Here is a 6,000-nt window from a genome sequence, read left to right as displayed (position 1 = left end):
CCACCTCACAAAGAGAGAGATGGGGGAGGGGCTGCTTGTCTGGATTGAATTTGAGTTTCAGTTTGCGGGTGAAAATCTCAGGAAAAATGTTGGCACTTGAGGTGCAGTTCTGAGGGATCTAAGAACAGCCATGAGGGCTCATGAGCTCATCCAGGAAGGGCCTAAGGAAAAACAGTTATTTTTTTTTCAGAAAAAATTTCCATTCATTTTACACACCAATCAAAGGTCCCCCACCTCTTCCCTCCTCCCCCTCAGGCTATCCCTCCCAACCCACCCCCTACTACTCCCCATAAGAAGGCAAGGCCTCCCATGGGGAGGCACATCCAGTAGAGGTAAGTCCAAGCCCCTCCCCCTGCCTCAAGGCTGCACAAGGTGTCTCATCACAGGTAGTGAGCTCCAAAAAGCCCACTCATGCACCAGGGAAGGATCCTGATCCTACTGCCACATCCTTAGTCATCAGGGAAATGCAAATCAAAATGACCCTGAGTTACCATCTTACACCTGTCAGAATGGCTAAGATCAAAAGCACTGAAGCAGCTTATGTTGGAGAGGATGTGGAGCAAGGGGAACACTCCCCCACTGTTGGTGGGAGTGCAAACTTGTACAGCCACTCTGGAAATTAGTATGGTGGTTTCTAGGAAAAACAGTTTGAGGCAGGATTTTGAGACCCTGAGGAAGGCCGAGGATGAAGAGGTCAAGAACGCTGAGGAAAAGAGTTCTTGGGAAGGAAGGGCTCACCAGTGACAAAAGTGAGTACTGAAAGGTCAAATAAAGCAAGAACTTGTGAAGGTCCATTTGAGAGGAGGAAGCCATTGCTCTCTCCAGGAGGAGCAGCCTCGATGGTGCAGTGTGAGAGCAGAGGCAGAGTAGGGAGACTAAAGGGGAAATGAGAGAGCCAGTGCAGGCTACTCTTTCACGGCTAAGTCTGGAAGAACAAAGGAAAGGGGAGCTAACTGACAAGAGGCTGTTCAAGGATGTTTATGTCTTTTGAAAGCATTTGCAAGTCTGGGAGAGAGGGGTCTGGCAGAAACAGAAGGAGGCCTCCATCGATCTTGCATACTAGCTGGGGCTCTGGCCTTAGGTAGGAGGGTCCCTTTTTCTCTCCAGCAGGAGGGGTGGGAGCTGGTGAGTTTGTTGGCATTATGGTAAGAAGTTGGGATGCTCTCATCAAAAATCTTTGGAAGTAAAGTAATCTACTGAATGTGGAGGGGAGATGTCAGATGCTGGGCTCCAAGAGTGAAGTCAGTGCTTTGAGAAGAGACAGAATCAAACTCAGCATTGACCCATTTCCTGCACACCATTTCTGCCTGTTTCTTGCAAGCCTCACAGCTTTCAAGTCATTCCTACATGGCTGATCTTAACTTCGTATCTAGGCCTCACCTTGGAACTTTATGTTTGTTGCCCTAACTTGGAAATCTCAATTAGTTCTCTACCCACCCCCTCTGTCCTTGGCTCTCAACTGGCCAGACCGCTGAGTCTTCCTGAGGGCTCAGCACACTCTTTGTCCAAGCATGTGTGTGGTCTCCCATGTACAGAACTCACTTCCAGTTTCTGTGTCTCCCCTCTCCCCTCCCCGTCCCTTGCCAGCGTGTGCACCATATTTTCCTTGCTCGTGTGAAGACTCAGACCACAGGAACCCTTGGCCTGTGGAGTGCTGTGAACTGCAGGAACGGACTCAGAAGAAACATTTTCTCATGTGCTTCTATCTCTCTCCTGCTCCCTTCCTCCCCAAGGCAGAACGTAGAGACTAGAACCCTTCTCCCCAAAGTCAGACATAAAACTTAGAAATATTATCTAACTTTCTCTTGCCTTTCTGTGTAGGACTTGGCTATGAAGGTAGTTTCTGATTATTTTTTGATATTGGTCATAAGACCCCTGTTCTGCATGGAATAGGGGAATGCTGTCCAGACAGACCAAGAAGAGCCTGACTGAGCACGTGACCTTGCAGGCTTCCCCTTAGTCTGTCACCACCAGATGAGCCTTCTTTTTTTTTTTTTTTTTAAAGATTTATTTATTTATTATGTATACAGTATTCTGCCTACATGTAGGCTTGCAGGCCAGAAGAGGGCGCCAGATCTCATTACGGATGGTTGTGAGCCACCATGTGGTTGCTGGGAATTGAACTCAGGACCTCTGGAAGAGCAGCCAGTGCTCTTAACCTCTGAGCCATCTCTCCAGCCCCCCAGATGAGCCTTCTTTATCCAATCACATTGTTCACTTGTCTGGATGGCTATTAGAGAGCTTGCCTAGGTGAGCAAACCCTGAGTGCGATCTCTAATGCCACACAAGACCAGACAAACAACAGTAACAAAAGAGCACTAACCACAGAAATGCAGTTTGCCCCGAGTAGCTCTTCACTTCTGAGTGTTCCTGTGTAGCACAAATTTGATCGAGTGAATTTAGTACTCTCTTCTCCCGCTAGCCCGTCTTTGTTTTATTTTGGGGCAGGAACCCTAGGAGGGCTGAGGAAGCTCCTTCCTGAGACTCTGCATGTCCTTCCATTGAGCATTTCTACGAGTCTTCCTGAATGATCCAGTGTCTCACCTTCCGAAGCCACCTTCTCTGTCAGGCTTTCACTATGGCCCTCTGAGGGAGCCCACTTACAAACACTTTTTAAAAAGGTGGGTTTTTTTGTTTTGTTTTGTTTTTAAATTGGGGACTTGAGAGACTACTCAGTGGTTAAGAGCCCTTTTGCGCTTCCAGAGCACCAAGTTTGATTTCCTACACCCACATGCTGGCTTACAGCTGCCTGTAACTTCAGTTCGAGAGTGTCAACGCCCTCTTCTGGCTTCTGTGGGCACTGCACATGTGGTGCACAGACATGCAGGCAGATACCCATGCACATAAAATAACATTTTATTAAAGAAATATTTTAAGCCAGATATGGTGGTCCATACCTTTAATCTCAGCACTCAGGAGGCAGAAGCAGGTGAATCTCTGTGAGTTTGAAGCCAGCCTGGGCTACATAATGAGTTCCAGGGGCATCCAGGGCTACATAGAGAAACCTTGTATATATACAAATACTATATATTTGTATACATATAAATTTTAATTTATGTGTATGTGTGTATGTGTATGTGTGTGTGTGTGTGTGTGTGTGTGCCAGAGGAGGCTGGAAGAGGCCATCAGATCCTGGTGCTGAGAATCGAATTCTGATCAAGAACCCTTAATTGCTGAGCGATCTCTCCAGGCCCAAACAAGCACTTCTTTTATGGCTTAAAAATTATTTTATTTTTAAATTTTTATTTTATTTATTATTATCATGTGTGTGAGTGTGGAGGTCAGAGGACAACTTTGTAAAGTCAGTTCTCTCTTTCCATCATTACGTGGATTCTGGGATGGAATGCAGGCTGTCAGGGGGTAAGCCATCAAATGCTTTTTCCAGCCAAACCTTCTCATTAGCCTAAAAATTCTTTTCCATCGTCTCCATCTTTCAGTATACTTTCTGACTTAAAGGTCTTTGTCTTATATGCATTAGATTAAGTCTTGAAAAGGAGGATTAGTAGCAAATTTATCTTTCATCTGTCAACAAGTTGAAGATAATACATTTCACAGGTGTCTACTTACAAAATAATGATATTTATTAATATATCAATTGAAAAATGAATGAGTTAAGGATGAATGGCAGTTTCTCCGCCCAGATTAGCCTTTACCCGCCATTCTTCCCATCTTCCATTGGTAATCTCGCACCCTCCATTTACCCTCCCACCTGTCTATCATCCTTGCATTCTCCAGAAATTGAGGTAAAATCGGTTACCACCAGAGGGCAGCAGAGAGACCCGAACTACTGAAGCTGTTAAAAGGCGCCCACTGGGCAGTTTCAGTGAAACACGCTGACTGACTTACTCAGCCTTCTCCACAGTCCCTGGTTTCATAGAAAAGGATCGAGTCTCTTCTGGCAGCCAGGTTTAAGAGAACAAGTCCTAACTGCATATAAGAACGGAACGACCAGTTGCCACACAAAGATGGCTTGGAACATCTTGAAATGGCAAGCCCGGGGGGAAAAGCACGCTAGCTCTTGTGTGACCGCCTTTTCCTGAGGTGACGCAACCTACACCCGAAAGGGAGCCCACGGCAGACCAGAGTGAGGATTGCAGCAATAGCCACTGAGGGTTTTATTGGGGTCACTGACAGGGGTGCGGGTGGGCGTGCTCACAGGAGCGGGGGTGACTCGAGAGCGGCTGCCTCCTGGAAAAGCCCACTGCCACGATGGCGAAGTCTCGGAGAAGCTGAAAAGCTCTGCCCAGCTTGCAGGCAGCCCACAGATGGCCCGGTGTCCTCTCTCTGCCGCTGGGCTGGCCCGCCTCTGCACCCCCAGCCTCTGTTGGGGAGGAGCCCCAGGAACCCTTCAAGTTTTGTTTTCCAAGACCTGTGACCTTTTGTTTACCTTCCGAGTCCCGGGAGCTACCCTGGCCCCTTCCTGGAGGGAGTGTTTCTGTTTGGAGGGAAAGTTTAATTCTGAAGAAGATGCCATACATCTCAAGCTAATTATTGTTAAATTCTTAGAATCGCCTGTGAATGGGTAATTGTGCTTTCATTTGCACAATGAAAACGCATGGGGAGAAGCCTGTGGAGCGAGCATTTACTTCAGTAAGACAAACTTCTTTTTCTTTTTAGCATTTCTTGTGTGTGTGTGTACTTGTATGTACACAAGCACGGGGAGGTCAGAGGTCACTGTCAGGCGTCTTCATCTATCAGTCTCCACCTTATCTTTTAAGATAGCATCTCGCTGAACCTGAAACTCTCTGATTTGGCTTGGCTGTCTGGCCAGTGAGCTCCAGGGAACTTCTTGCCTAACTCTTCCCAGCGCCTGGATTACAAATGTACACATAACACGCAATTTTTTATGTGGATGCTGGACATTGAACTCAGTCCCCCCTGTTTGGGAAGTGTGGTGGTTTGAATGTAATTGACCCCCATAATCTCATAGGGAGTGGCACTATTAGGAGAGGAGGCTTTGTTCGAGTGGGTGTGGCCTTGTTGGAGGAAGTGTGTCACTGTGGGGGCGGGCTTTGAGGTCTCCTATTTTCAGGATACTGCCTACTTCCTGTTGCCTGCAAGATGTAGGACTCTCAGCTCCTTCTCCAGCACCATGTCTGCCTGCATGCTGACATGCTCCTGCCATGATGATAATGGACTGAGCCTCTGAACTGTAAGCCACCACCTCAATTAAACATTTTCCTTTTTAAGAGTTGCCATGGTCATGGTGTCTCTTCTCAGCAATAGAAACCTTAATTAAGACAGGGGGTAAACACTACACAAACTCAGCCATCTCCTCAACCACTAAAGCAGCAGTTCTCAACCTGTGGGTTATGACCCCTTGGGGGGGTTGAACAACCCTTTCACAAGGGTTGCATATCAGATATTTACATTACAACTTAGAAGCGTAAAAATAATTTTATGTTGGGGGTCACCACAACATGAAGAACCATATTTTTTTATTTAAAAAAGATTGTATTCATTTTACATACCAACCACAGATCCCCCTCTCATCCCTCCTCTCGCTCCCCCCAGCCCCGCCTTCTCCCCGATCCCACCCTCCCATCCCCTATGAGGAACCACATTACAGGGGCGAAGCATGAGGAAGGCTGAGAACCACCGCACTAAGGGGAACATCTGACAGTGATGATTCTAAAAGACCCCTTTGGACTGTAACGTGAAATAGTGACCTGGCAACTTGAAACCTCCCAGCCCCAGCCTTGGGGAGACCTATTCAAAACGTGGTTGAGAACTATCTGGTTTGAGGACTGGATGAGTTCTGATGACTCTTCCAGATCTAAGATCCATGAATCTGTGACTGACTCAGCCTTTAAATTCAGGTCAAAGACTGGCCCATGAGACACTCTTCCTAGGTCTTTGTGACTACAGTGACTAAAGCAGAATCACGTGCTACAGCAACTCATCCAGAGTGACCCCTTGGACCTGGCTATACTGTATATGAGGGGCTGCCAGAGGACTCAGGAATAGATGGTGGTGTTCACTGAGAACTGGAAAAGAGAT

The sequence above is a fragment of the Peromyscus californicus genome, unplaced genomic scaffold (genome assembly GCF_007827085.1).
Source record: "Peromyscus californicus insignis strain IS unplaced genomic scaffold, ASM782708v3 Scaffold_17__1_contigs__length_78620276, whole genome shotgun sequence".
In the NCBI taxonomy this organism is placed as follows: Eukaryota; Metazoa; Chordata; class Mammalia; order Rodentia; family Cricetidae; genus Peromyscus; species Peromyscus californicus.
This window is presented reverse-complemented; position numbering follows the sequence as displayed.